General features: G+C 41.8%; 1 protein-coding gene across 1 annotated transcript in view; it reads right to left on the bottom strand.

Annotated features, from left to right (window-relative positions):
* The window catches only part of Usp26 (ubiquitin specific peptidase 26), a 99,755-nt gene extending 85,612 nt beyond the window's left edge, over nucleotides 1–14,143 (bottom strand). The window contains exons 1-2 of the mRNA XM_042269256.2: nucleotides 14,041–14,143; nucleotides 4,474–4,612 (exon numbers count right to left, since the gene is read on the bottom strand). The gene's annotated coding sequence lies outside the window, so the exon portion shown is untranslated. The remainder of the gene's footprint in view (nucleotides 1–4,473; nucleotides 4,613–14,040) is intronic.
* Between the last annotated feature and the right edge of the window lie 368 nt (nucleotides 14,144–14,511).

Here is a 14,511-nt window from a genome sequence, read left to right as displayed (position 1 = left end):
TATAAGCCACCATATGGGTGCTAGGAATGTAACTTAAGTCTTCTGCAAGAGCAGAAAGTGCTCTTAACCACTAAGCCATCTCTCTAGCACCATATAAAATAAATATTTAGTATATTCAAAGTCACCCACAGACTAGAATAAATATCAAGGAAGCATATTCTGATAAAAAGCAGATCCAATTTATATAGAAAATATCTTATAAATAAACAACAGAAATGTTCAACAAATATGAATAGTTACTTCAGTACAAAAGTATTACATGCTATAAATGAATAAAAGTAAAATACCTTTTTCTTTCTGACCTTGTCCACCATGGTATAACTCAAATTTGTAAAACAATCAAATATATAAGGATTTGAGCTTTTTTATATTTGGTTGTATATCTGCATGCATGCACACCATGGCATGCATGTAGGAGTCAGAGGACAACTTGTAGGAGTCAATTCTTTACTTTTACCATGTGTGTCCTGGTGATCAAACTGAGGTCATCAGTCTTGGCAGAAAGAGTCTACTTGATGAGCTAAGTTGCCAGCTCTAGGTTACCGTCTTTCTCCTCCTATTTCATAAGCAACTGGGATGAAGTGGCCCAACTTCTCAGTTCCAACTTCTCAGTTTCTCAGCTCTCACATGTATGCAATGAAAATAATGTTACCTATATCTATAGAATTGTTTTGATGACCAAGTAAGTTAAAATTTATAAAATGCTTAGAATAGGGCCTGGAGAGATGGCTTAGTGCTTAAGAGTAGGCTGCTCTTCAAGAGGACAGCTCACAACTATATGCAATTCGAGTTCCAGGGAATCCAATGCCCTCTTTTGACTCCTTAGCACCAATAACCCGAGCATGGTGGCACATGCCTGTAATCTTGGCACTAAGGAGGTAGAGGCAGGAGGAATAGGAACTCAAAGTCATTCTAAGTTACACAGAGAGTTTAAGGCCAGACTGGGATCCACACAAGAGCTTATCTCAGAAGAAAATCATGAAAAATTAGAAATAATCACTGCAGCCAGGCATGTACATGGCTTTAATCCCAGCACTCAGGAGGCAGAGGCAGGTGGATCTCTCTGAGTTCGAGGCCAGTCTGGTCTACAGAGTGAGTTCCAGGACAGCCAGGGCTAAATAGAGAAATTATGTCTTCAAAAATAACAACAACAACAAAATAACCTCTGCGAAATATTTTCATGCGAAAAGTGTGAACAGACAATCAATATTACAGAAACACCAAGTGTGTTATCTTGCTCCCAGGGTAGTTTTCCCAGTTACCAAGGCTAACTAAAAGAAGCTAGTGTCCATGACCCTCAGTGCCCATTCCTGTCCCTTCTATATTTCAAAATGTGTTGCATAAATGCATCTTCAGCCCACATATCCTCTTATTTGTCCGAAGACTGAGGCAAGGATATATTTTTTTCCTGTAGCAAAGGGCATTGTCTCCAAGGATGGGACAAACCAGGTAGCTTGCCAAGATTCTGACTGTTTGTGTAATTTCAATACAAGGAGGCTGGAGGATCACAATATATGATTTTAGTTGTAAGTACATCTCCCTATGCACTCCCCAGGAAGAGAAGAAAATGTCAGAGTGTTCCTCACTCTTGTGGGAGTACGAGGATAAGAGGACAATTTGGGGCAGATGGTTATCTCCTCCCATTACATAGATCCCAAGAATGAAACTTAGGTCATCAGCCTTAATCTGCTGAGTCATTAATCTGATTTTATAGACAAGAGATCAGGACTAGGCTTGCCTACATTGGGACCAGAAACAGGAGGAATAGGTAGGGGCAATTTTATAGTCCATATTATTATTATTATTATTATTATTATTATTATTATTAATTTGATAATTATCCATAAATATCAGAGACAAGGCTGATCACATTACCAGGTGAACAAACTAAACTCTGGAATGATTAACTTCCTTTGTTCAGATTCTCTATGAAGTGTACTAGCTGGAGATGGGACAGTAAAGGCAAATTTTGCAATGCTAGTCCTCTGTCTTCAGATTTCTGGCTCTCTGAATATAGCACAGCTTAAATATTCAATTCTGTATCTGTTTATGGGTATTTGCAGGGACACACACACATTTTGTTGTTTTGGTTTTTTTTGATATAGGGTCTCACTGTACATGCCTCAACAGCCTGAAACTCACTAGGCAGACCAGGAAAACCATATACACAGTATATTTTATGCTATGCCTTGTCCTGAGTGACTCCATCTTATAACCCAGCAGTTTGTGCCATTTTGAGTGCAAATGCTGAAACAGAATGTTATTTGTACATGTAAATGACCACCATCTGTCCAGCACAAACCATCAGGCTCAAACTGACAAGGAACTTATTTACATACACAAATAAAATTGTACCATTTATCAACTCATCATATTAAAGTTATCAGACATGCTAGACTAATCAATGATGCAACCTTCTCAGACAGTCCTATAAAAGGAGGGGCATCTAACACAGGGGTTGATTAACATTCACTCATCTGTCTGTCATCAGCCCATGCAGTGCATATGCCAACTCTGTCCCTGGGGCTTCAGCTCAACACATCCCTTCTTGCTTTTGCCTGTGGTCTAGACCCAGTTAAGCTAGAACCAGTTCTGTACTTTGAATCAACTCTGCCAGTGGGTTCTTTAGGGTAACATTTTAAGTAGCTACCTACAGTGACTCTCTGCATCTGTCTCAGCTCTCTACCACCTGTCTTCAGTAAGAACTCTTTGAGCCAGGCGGTGGTAGTGCATGCCTTTAATCCCAGCACTTGGGAGGCAGAGACAGGCAGATCTCTGAGTTCAAGGCCAGCCTGGTATACAGAATGAGTTACAGGACAGGCTCCAAAGCTACATAGAGAACCCCTGTCCTGAAAAACAAAAACAAACAAAACCTCTTTGAACCCTAGAGACCCTTTATCCTTTTTTTAGCCTGTCTAAATTGTTATCATTGTATAAAATGGAATGTGCGAGCTGAGAGTGAACATGTGTATTCTGAATATAGTCAGTAGGGTGTGTGTGTCTGTGTGTTTCTGTGTGTGTGTATGAGAGAGAGGCGGGGAGGAAGGGGGAGAGAGAGAGAATAATTAAAAAGAAGACATCATGAATTTGAGAGAAAGTGGGGAGGACACAGAGGGGGTTGTTGAAGAGGATGGGGAAGGGTGGAAATGATGTCAATATAGTACTAACGTATGAAATCCCCCTCCAAAGAGTCCAAAGAGGGTAGGGATTTTTAAAGGAATTAGAATATATGTGACGTAAAAATTGAAAGGAGACTAATTGAGTACAAAGAGGGCAGGACTGTGAGGGAGAGTATTTGGGGAGGATGACCAACACAAACAAAGTATGTATGAAAATGCCATTATGAACCCTGTTACTTTGTATGCTAATTAAAGGCAAGCAAATATAAACATAAAAAAATTAAGACAGATGGGAATAAAAGAAATTATGACAGCCAAGGGTCATGCTTACCAAGCTAAATTAGCATTATTTGGTAAATTAAAGCCAAAGAAATTTATATAGTCTGTGTATTTGTTGTTATTCATTAAATTCCAATGTTTTGCTAAGACAAATGTGTTGGGCAATATTTCAAACATAGCTCACTCATGGCACTTTTTCAATCTCTTAAGGAATCTCTAGCATTTTTCCTAGTTGCCATGTAGACTTATATTCCCACCAACAGTTATAGCATCACCAGTAAATAACTGACATCTGCAAACTGTCCCCTGACTTCCATATGCTTCTCCCATACACACTTGCTGTTATGCACATAACCAAATACTTTCTGACTGGATTTAAGACCTCTTCCCCAAGATGGACCCCATGTCTGGCATCATTATCTAGACCAATAATCTGTGGGTAAATCAATGGTTCTCAACTTTCCTAATGCTGTGACCCTTTAATACAGTTCCTCATGTTGTGGTGACCCCCTCAAACCATAAAATTATTTTCATTGCTACTTCATAACTGTAATTTTGCCACTGTTATGAATTGTACTATAAATATCTGTAATGTAAATATGCAGGACGGTCTTAGGCAACCCCCATAAAGGGTCATTCTACCCCCAAAGGCGTCATGACCCAAAATTTGAAAACCACTGTGCTAAATGAACATAGTGTCTAAATGACGCCTGATGCCTTAGCATTATTCCCATAGATTAGTACGTTTTTTTTAATCTTCATTAGAAAAACCTCTAATTTCAGTAGAACACAATTAACACAGAAATTCTCAACTGGTCAAAGTGCAGAGAATAAGAATGTGGAGTGCTCAGACTTAAATCATACCCTTTCTCTGCAAGGCTCAGATCATTCCAGAAGAGGGAGTGTAAAGATTCTGAGAACCTGAAGTGGTGGGTGACTATGAGGAAACAGTGTTTTATGGACACAACAGTGCAGTTATATACATTAATTCACAGCTATTGTGACTGCATGCACAATTCCTGTACAAGCTTAAGCCAGACCAAATCCTACGATGATGGGGCAAAAATAATCTCACCTGTAGTTGAAGAACTATTGGCAATCGATAGCGTTTTGGAGTTGGAGACTTAGTTTGACTTAATATGTAATGCCTGGTACATCAACGGTGCTCATAGTCAAGGTCCATGTCCACGAGTATTTGAGCAGCATAAAGTAGACTAAATGGGAAAAGGAATGAGGGAGAGGATGCAATTATATTTTAATTAACATTTTAAAATAGTTTTTAAAAGAGAGAACATGAAGTTGGGTGGGTAGGGAGGTGGGGGTGGATCTATGAGGAGTTGCAGGGGTGAATATGATCAAAATATATTGTATAAAATTCTCATAGTATTCATAAAAATACTTTGTATTTCTTTTATAATTCTTTATTGGTTCTTTTTAATTAAGAAATTATTTATTCACTTTACATATCAATCACAGATCCCCTTCTTCCCTCCTCTTACCCCTCCAGCCTTCCCCCCTACTCCCACCCCACCCTACCCCTGTTCCCTCCTCCAACAAGGTATGGCCTCCCATGGGGAGTCAGCAGAGCCTGATACATTCAATAGAGGCAGGCTGTACTGGATGTAAAGGCTGTTTGAGGTGTCCCACCATAGGTAGTGGGCTCCAAAAAGCCAGCTCATGAGCCAGGGATGGATTTTGATCCTACTACCAGGGACCCCCTAGACAGATCAAGCTACACAACTGTCTCAGTCATGCAGCGGGACAAGTCCAGTCCCTCTTTATTGGTTCTTTAGGAATTTCACATCATGCACTCCAATCCCACTAACCTCCCAGTTCCTCCATATTTTCCCCTCACCCCTGTAGTATCCTCCCAAAAAAGAAGCCCCCCCCCAAAAAAAAACAATTAAAAACAAACAAAACAAAAACCACCTGGACCCCCAGTCTTTCCAACACCTCGTCATTCATCCTAGTGGCATTGGGTACTGCAGTGTGTCATGCAGTGTACCCTTTTGTCCAATCAGCCCCACCCACAAAATGTCCATTACAAAGAGTCACTGGTCTGGTTCAAGGCCTCTGACACACCATCATCACTGGACTCTCACTGAAACTCTTCTCAGATACCCTGCTCTTGCCCAGAGTCATGGAGATCCTGCTGTTATCATTTTACAGGACCAGTCCCTTCACAAACTCCAGCAGGTCATAGATGGGGTAGATGTTAGGGTGGGCCAACTCAAGGTCCAGGATGTGGGTCTGGGTGGTAGCTGAGCAGGTTGGTCTGGGCCACATGGACTAACCACCTCAAGTAAGGGGCAGAACCAGCTCTCCTAGACCCATGCCATCAGGGTCAGTTCTCCCATGCCTATGGTGAGGGGTGGGACCATCTCTTCCAAGTGCAAGGGCCAGCTTTCCTGCTGCAGTGACCAGTGAGGGGCAGAACCAGCTACCCTAGGGCCAGTGAGAGGTGGGGCTGGCTCAGCACAGATTTCAACGCACGTGGTTCCTATGACGCCCTGTGGCAACATGGGCCATGGATATCATCACAGACCCAACAGCAGCAGCTCAGGCCCAGACATCACCATGGCCCCGTTGGCATTACAGGCCACCCAGATCAGTTTGGCCCTGGTAGCAACAAGGCCTTCAGACACCAACATTGTCCTAGGCAGTAGCCCAGACCCCTGGCATTGGCATGGCCTTCAGTGATAACAGGAACCACAGACATCAATACAGACCCTGGCGGCTGTAGGGCCTTGGAACCAGACATAGCCCTCGGTCGCAGCCCTGGCCTAAGGACACCCTGGCCCCAGATGACAGCACAGGCTACTCAGATCAGCATACTCCCACCACCACACAGGCAGCGGCAGGGCCCTTGGACACCATTGTGGCCACAGGATGCAGCCTAGACCCCAGGCATCTGTATGGTCTTTGGTGGCACCATGGGCCATGGACATCAACATAGACACCGGCTGTGGTAGGACCATGGGCCCAGACATAGTCCCCATCATCAGCCTAGGCTCAGATGTCACCATGGCCCCACGTGGCAGTGCAGGCCACTCATATCAGCATGGCCTCTGCAGCAGTGTGACCCTCAAAATATATTTTCTTAAAAAACATGGCTCAGTGGATAAATGTGTTTGCCATGCAAGCCTAGTGGCCTGAGTTTACTCCTCAAGACCCATATAAAGGTAAAATGATTCCCATAAGTTATCCTCTGACCTCCTCCACATGTACACTATGGCTGGTACAAACACACACACACACACACACACACACACACACACACACACACACACACATTAAATCTATATAAGTTTAAATAGAAATTTAGAAAATGATTGCTAGAGTGAGAACACTCCAAACTGTCTTTCTTCAAGAGTTAGTGACACACTAAACATACCAAATCAAGAGCATATTGAATACCAGCAAGAAGTCAGCCATTAGCACCTCTGCTCTACCAGATTCCCATGGGAACAAACACTGAGAACTAAAAGAACCACATAAAACAAGAACTTCTAATGAAAGCACATTGTATAGGAGTCTCCTGCAGAGTGGATTTTTCATATTTTGGCATAGCTCTTACAGGTTTAAGTAAACAAAAACAAATCAAACTCTGCTTCCAAAACCATTATCATAGTTTCATACGCATTTCTACATTCAATGACAGCCCCTAAAATGTTGTTTATAGTATTTCCTTCCTGTTGGTGGCAAAGATAGATTTGAGGCAGGATTTGCACTTCATCTATCCCGCTGATGCTGCCTCAGATCTCTTAATGCTCCTAGCCATGGGTTCAGCCTGGCGTCTCTGGATTTGCTCTGCACGTGTCTTATTTAGGGATTTTATTACTGTGAGAAAATACCAAGACAAAAAGCAACTTTTGGAGGAAATGATTTATTTTAGTTTATAGTTCCATAGCATTGTCCATTATGAAAGAAGTTGAGGCAGGAACTCAAACAGGGCAGGGACCCAGAGGCAGGAGCAGATGCAGAGGCCATGGAGGAGTGCTGCTTATTGGTTAGCTCATCATGGCTTGCTCAGCCTGCTCTCTTATGGCACCCAGGATCACCAACCCAGGGGTGACATCACTCACAGTAATCTGGGCCCTCCCACATCAACCATCAATCAAGAAAATATACCACAGGCTTGCCCATAGGCCAATCTGCTGGAGGCATTTTCTCAATGGAGGTTCCCTCTTCCAAAATGACTGCAGCTTGTGTCATGTTAACATAAAACTAGCTAGAACAGCAGGCTTCCAAAAACCCACAGAGAACAGTGAGCCAGTCCTCAGACTCTGCATGGAGCTGAAGATAACCTTGACTTTTTGGTACTCCTTCCTCCACCTCCCAAGTGCTAGGATTACAGGTGTGCACCATACCCAATTTTTGTAAGATGCTGGGTATTGAACCCAGGGTTTCATACACACACTCTACTAATTAAGCTACATCCTCAGCCCAATTACAAATACATCTTATTTACTGTGATGCCCACAGTACTTCATGGACATTAACCTGCTTCAGCCTCACTACTACCACAGGAGGCAGGTCTTGTTATTCCTATATTGAACAACACAGAAGATCGGAGACAAAGGAAGCTTGCCAAGGGTACTGAGCCAGTGACGCCAGAGATAGGAGGACAACCTGAAACTGGTTTATGCTGAGGCCTGAGGAACTTGGCTCCTCCAATGTCCTGCTTTGCAAACATTGAAAGCAAAAGGAAAGGGAACTGTAGTGACTGTTTACCATGTTTTCTTGAATTAAACATTCTTGGAAGAGGTTGGACAAAGAGTCAAGGAAACAGGCCGTGTGACATAGGTGCTGGCCTGGAAGGTCAGGGACCTTGCTTGTTGCTCCAGCTTTGGGTCATGACAGAGCGGCCCCCAGCTCCATTTGAGGTTTCAGGTTTCCTGCCTATAGAATGACTTACTTGAAGACAATTCCCGGGAAGATATCCGGCTTTCAAAGACAGTGTATAACCATTCTAAAGGCAAAGGAATGGAAACGACTTTTGAAAATGCTAATCAGGGACCACTAACATTACTGGAGTGTGGGTATTAGTGTTAAGGGACTATCTATTGCAGAGTCTCCCCCATCCATGATCACTGGAAATAGTGATCCTGCAGAAGATGATGCCCAGATGTCATTTAATCCCATGACTAGATTCTGCAGATGTGGAGAACTTCACTATTACCACCATGTTTTCCCTTTCCCTGATAACTTTTTGAGAATATAATGCCTTAAAATACATTTAGAATTAGAACTCAGGGGCATGTAACTCAGTTGGTAGTGTATTCACCTAGCATGTAAGAAACCCTAATTTTGATTCCCAGCACCAAATGGATTTTTGTGCTTGTATTCCCAGCATCAAGAGATAGGGACAGAAGGATGTGAAGTTCCAGGTCATCCTTGGCTACATAAAGACGTTTGAGGCCTCCAGAACAGCAGTAAAGGCTTTTAACCACTGAGTCATCCCTCTAGCCTCACAACCTTTTTTTTCTTTCTTTTTTAAATGGATTTCGTTTCCTGGAAACCAGGTGATTTCCCTTAATAGTCCCTTTTCACAAATAGGGATGTTATTTTTCTGTTTCTTTGTGTACCTCCTAACTTTGTATTGAAAACTGGATGCTTTAAATATTATAATACAACAACCCAGGAAATCCAGTCCACCTATGGGGTTAATTACTGTTTCTCTTTTTTCTTGTTTGTTGTTGCGGCTGTCTGTTTGTTTGATGGCTTTGCAAAATGAATTCCGTTAAGTCTGTAATCTTCATTGTGTGAGGCCACTCAAGTTTCGGCCTGCTTAACTTCACAGTCAGCTAATATTTAATTCTCTCAACTAGTAAAGCTCTCAGGCTAGCAAGCATTTCACTGTGTGTTGAGGAATAACTTCAGTGCTTGGGCACACAGTTTACAATTCTGCCTAACGACAGCCAGAGACAAAAGATGAGGCTGTCTTAGGCATCAAGGTTGCATGGAGCCTTTAGAGTCTGAGCAATCCACTTTTCAAGACCATAGTACCACAGCAGGTAAGGCACTTGGAAAAACCTGAAGAAGGGATGGTGGGCTTGCAGGTTGACTATCTCATTTGCCTCACCCTACTTCCAGTCTGGGTAAAACGTTCTATCATAGTAAAGAAAAGGCAATTGTGATATGCCCGCCCCATCCCTTCTGAGGTGCTTTATTTAGCCCACATCTTTCTTTTAGAAGCATGTATTTGATATGTTTATTCTAGGCATTGTTTATTGTGGCAGACCAGCCCCCATATTTATTTACCCCAGGGACTCTTGAGGAATGAGAGATTTAGTTAGAAATAAAGAAGGGAGAGAAAACAGAAAACATAGGATAGAATTGAGTGGGCCTGGATCCTTACCCACCAGCCAGCACTTTATTCCAAAGGTCTATTTATAACAATGCCAAGGGGCGGAGCAAAAACCCTCCCCCTTGCTAGTTACAGTCAAGTGTAGACCCTTCCAAACACCTGATACTCAGGCCTGTGGTCCAGTCAACCTCTTATGCAGTCCTGCGGGTACAGCCACTAGGAAACCTAGTGGGCTACAACAGTTTATATGCCTTTACAGACAATGCCATATTTATTTCCCATTTTACCATCACAGGGTTCTTGCTCATGCTAGTACACACATCTTTGTGTAAAAAGATTTGCAGTTACAGAGCCTCTGCAAACTCACACTTCTGTAGTTATTTGGCTTAAATCCAAACCTCCTGGCTCCTTGTACAGAATTACATGAAAATTGACATGCTTAGGAACTCTATTTATTATAACTAATTTGCTCATAATTAATTAACATGTTTTTGTATTTTATGTTTTTCTAAATTATTTCATGTGTGATCTTTGGAGCATCAAATACTCCAAGTAAAATATAATTAGATTTGGCATACTTTTGAATTACATCAAAATAATTTATTGAAATGAGGGAATCCCATTTTTATATAGAATACAAAGAATATAGAATTTAGAAATCTTATAAAAATAGTGTTTTGTGAAATAATTTTTCCATAATACAATAATTTTAGGTATTGGGGGAAAAGTAATGAAATCCAATATTGTTACCATAATTATATATATATATATATATATGATTATACATAAAATAGTTCACTTTACATATGAGAGAAGCTAATTACATGAACACAATGGAAATTTACTATGGACAAAGACATTTTAAATTTTAATGTTAAAAATATGTATTCTCATATCTAGATATATTATACACATGAATTTTTATACTTTTGAGATTTTTAAATTATATTTCTTTTATTTTTTGAGACAGGATTTCTCTGTGTAGCTCTGGCTGTCCTGGAACTCGCTCTATAGACTAGGCTGGCCTTGAACTATATTTCTTTTTTAAAGTCTACTTTTTAAATTTATTTTGAAATTTTTCATATATGAATACTGTATTTACATAATTTCTGCCTCTCTCCTCTCCCTCCAGCTCTTCCCCTGTCTCCCTCCCCTACTCCTACTCAAATTCAAAGCCTCTTATTTTGTATCTACACTATATATTATATATGTATATATAAATGCAGAAAGACAACTGCTTTGCTCACTTACTGTTACTTATGTGTATATGGGTTTAGTAGTCCACATAGTTCTCATGTAGCCAAGGCTGATCTCAAACTCACTATGTACTAGAGAATAACCTTGAATTTCTGATCCTCCTGCCTCCACCTCCTGATTATGTTCTAATTATAGGCATGTGCTGTAATCTACAATTCAAAGAACTGTGCCTTTAGAATCACTGCATGCTAAAATCTATGTGTAACAGTGTTGTGGAATATTACTTTAACTATGTAAAGTTATGTTACATTTGTTTATATTGCATTTGTCTAACTATGTAAAGATGTGTTACACTGGTTTATGCTGCATTTGTTTAATTATGTAAAGATGTGTTGCTGTCTTACCTTGCCTGCCTGAGGCACCCGATTGTTGTAATAAAAAGCAGAACAGCCAATAGCTAGGCAGAGGAGGGATAAGCAGGGCTGGTAAGAAGAGAGAATAAGTAGGAGGAGGAATCTAGGCTTGTGGAGGGAACAAGAGGGGAGAGACGGAGAGAAGAGAGAATGAGGGAGAAAGAGAGGGAGCCACCCTGGCCTAGCCAGCCAGGCAGCCTCCAGACAAACATGGAGGAAGCAGGAAAAGTAGGACATAGAGAAGGAAAGAAAAGTAAAAAGCCCCGGGGCCAAACGTAGATGAGAAACAGCTTAAATGAAGTTTTAAGAGCTAGCTAGAATCGAGAATAAGCTAAGGCTGAGCATTCATAACTAATAAGAAGTCTCTATGTCACGATTTGGGAACTGGTTGGTGGCCCAAAAGAAAGCCTGCTCCATAACAGCACAACCAAATCTTTATAAACCTGGCCCTTTCAAAGACCACCTGGCCACTTCAATGGCTCAGTTTCACTTTCAAAGCCTTCCTTAGGATCAACCAGAGCAGAGCAACAACTAGTATGGAAAGGTCAGGAAGGAATTCCAAGTCAAGACTCGCTGCATTTGGACATTTGGGAAGGAGCCATTTTAAATACTCAAAATCACATTGCAAAGAACTGTTTCTACAGACTCACTTGTGTCTGCAGAAGAGTTATAGGAAGGCAGCTTTCCTGCAAAAGACAAGACTGACTTCACAACTGAGAGGGCTGTAGAAAGAGAAGGCTCAGAGGCTCTGAAACTTTATGGAGAAAAAAAAAAAAAAACGGGGACACTGGCCATTTTAGCAAGGACACATTTAGAAAGGTCACATTCTCCTGTGAGTATATCTTAAGACAAATCTTTTGAAAACATCCTCTACACAAAAGCCAGAAAATCCTGGGACGGGGAGGATGGTCACCTTACACACCATAATAGGTCTAAGAATGTCAGAAAGCCAGCTCAAGCTCCATACATTGCACAAGACCAAACCAATCCCAGACAGACATTGCAAATCCAAGCTAAGGCACCCAAGAGCTCTGCATGCTGGGTCATTGCCATAGTGCATGGCTCTCTCTGGGGTCATGCTACAGATTATACTGGAAACCTTAACTCATTTCTACCACAAGATCACAAGTTCATTTGCCTCTGGACCATTCTTAGCTTGGAGGAAGTTGATCTGATGAAGTTCTTATGTGGACTGAGGTCTTTCAGTCTGAGCAAATGATTATAAAGATGTGTTCCCCAGACAAAGTAGCACCAGTGTAACCGGAAAGTTACCTGTTAGAAGTATAAACTTGGAGGCCTCATCCAGGGCCCATTGAATTGGAAATATTGGGTGGGACCCAGTAAGCTGTATAATATATCTCCAAGTTGTACTTTGCTAAGTGTCTCAGGGGAATCTTCAGCTCAAGAAGGGCCATGGTTGGCCCCTAGTCACACACTAGAATTCTAGTTCTTAGCCAGCTAGTCAGAGGAGGCTTAGCTCTTAGACTAAGCAAGCTCTCCTTTTCCTGCAAAACCTTCTGTAGCTAAATACATCTGAAGGTTTCTGAGGATCTGAAAATCTAGCTTGGTGGAGGATGGAGAGATGGGTTAGGGGTTAAGAGCACTGGCTTCTCCCCCAGAGGACCTGGGTTTGATTCCAAGCATCCACCCACATGGCATCTCACAACCATCTGTAACTCCAGCCCTCTTCAGGCCTCCAAGGGCACCAGCCACACAAATGCTGCAGATATATATGCAGGCAAAACACCTGTACACATACAATAATAAAAATTTAAAATATCCAGGCTGGCCTCAAATTCTAAGGGATCATCTTGACTCCAGCTCTCAAGTGCTGAGATTACAGGCACATCTAGCAGAGGCCTAAGACTGTGTTCCTTTCTTTCTTTGTTCCCTTGTTTTTAAGATAGGGTTTCATCTAGCCCAGGCTGGCCTTGAACTTCTGATCTATTTGCCTCCACCTCCCAAGAAGCACATCCTCATTCTCCAAGATTTTGTCCCTTGAAAGCTTCCAGGTGATGCCGATGATGCTGATCCACCGGCCACACTGGGAGTTCTAAGGCTCTAGTTCTGACCTCCTATGTGAGGTTCAAGCCCCAAGGTAGTGATTCCCCCAACCTGGCTTTGCCTCCAGACTTAATTTCCTGAGGAGCTTTCACATAGGAACCTCTAGATTCAGCTCTCAAATTCCTGAGTGAGAATCCCATGCAGTCTGCTTCACTTCCTTTTTTAAAGCTCCTCGGGCGAAGCTGATGTGGCCAGCTTTGCCTGTGAGTGGCATTTATGAAGTACTAGCCTATTTTGCATTCCTGCTGACTTACATGATTTTGCAGTTTTTGCCTAACCATTCTAAAGAAAGGGGACAGGAGCTTTGTTGAGAAGACAAACCATATTTGAAGTGAGCACTGATTATAGCTCTTACATAGAGGCCTTTGATTCATTATGATTTTTCTATATAGTGTGTATTACTTACATTTCTCCTCACTGTGACAAAAGACATAACAGAAGAGCTGGACAGTAGTGGCGCATGCCTTTAATCCCAGCACTCGGAAGGCAGAGGCAGGTGGATCTCTGTGAGTTCGAGGCCAGCCTGGTCTATGCTGTGAGTTTCAGGACAGTCAAGGCTGTTATACAGAGAAATGCTGTCTTGAAAAAAACAAAACAAAACAAAACAAACAAACAAACAAAGACCCGAAAGAAATGACTTAAGAAAGAATTGACTTACTGTTTCCGAGGGTCACTTGTGATCATGGCAGCAAAGGCAAAGTAAGGTGACTGTCTGAGGAAATGGGAGCATGTGGCAGCAGCGTATTCACTTGGCAGTGAACTAGGAGGCAAAGAGAGATAAGAAGAAGCTGAGATAAGGGCCCATCCCTAATGACCTACTCCCTCCAACTAGGTCCAGCCTCCTAGACTATCCAGAGCCTACCAATGCAGTACCACCCCCCAGAAACAGGTGCTGAAAACAAGAACCAGTGGGGGGCATTTCAGATTCAAATACTAACAAGATGTAAAGGATGGGTCCAAGTGCATTGTTTTTACTAGAGGATATTCTGCTTTTCCAGAACCCTTTGTCCTTTTCCACTAAGTGTTCTTGGTACCTTTACTGAAAAGAAAAAAAAACATAAACAGGTATGTGAAGGTATATTTCTGAGAACTTGATTCCACCCCACTGATCTATGTATCTACTTTCACT

This window comes from Peromyscus maniculatus, chromosome X, assembly GCF_049852395.1.
Source record: "Peromyscus maniculatus bairdii isolate BWxNUB_F1_BW_parent chromosome X, HU_Pman_BW_mat_3.1, whole genome shotgun sequence".
Lineage (NCBI taxonomy): Eukaryota > Metazoa > Chordata > Mammalia > Rodentia > Cricetidae > Peromyscus > Peromyscus maniculatus.
Note: the sequence above shows the minus strand (reverse complement) of the source record. Positions and strands in the feature narration are given on the sequence as shown.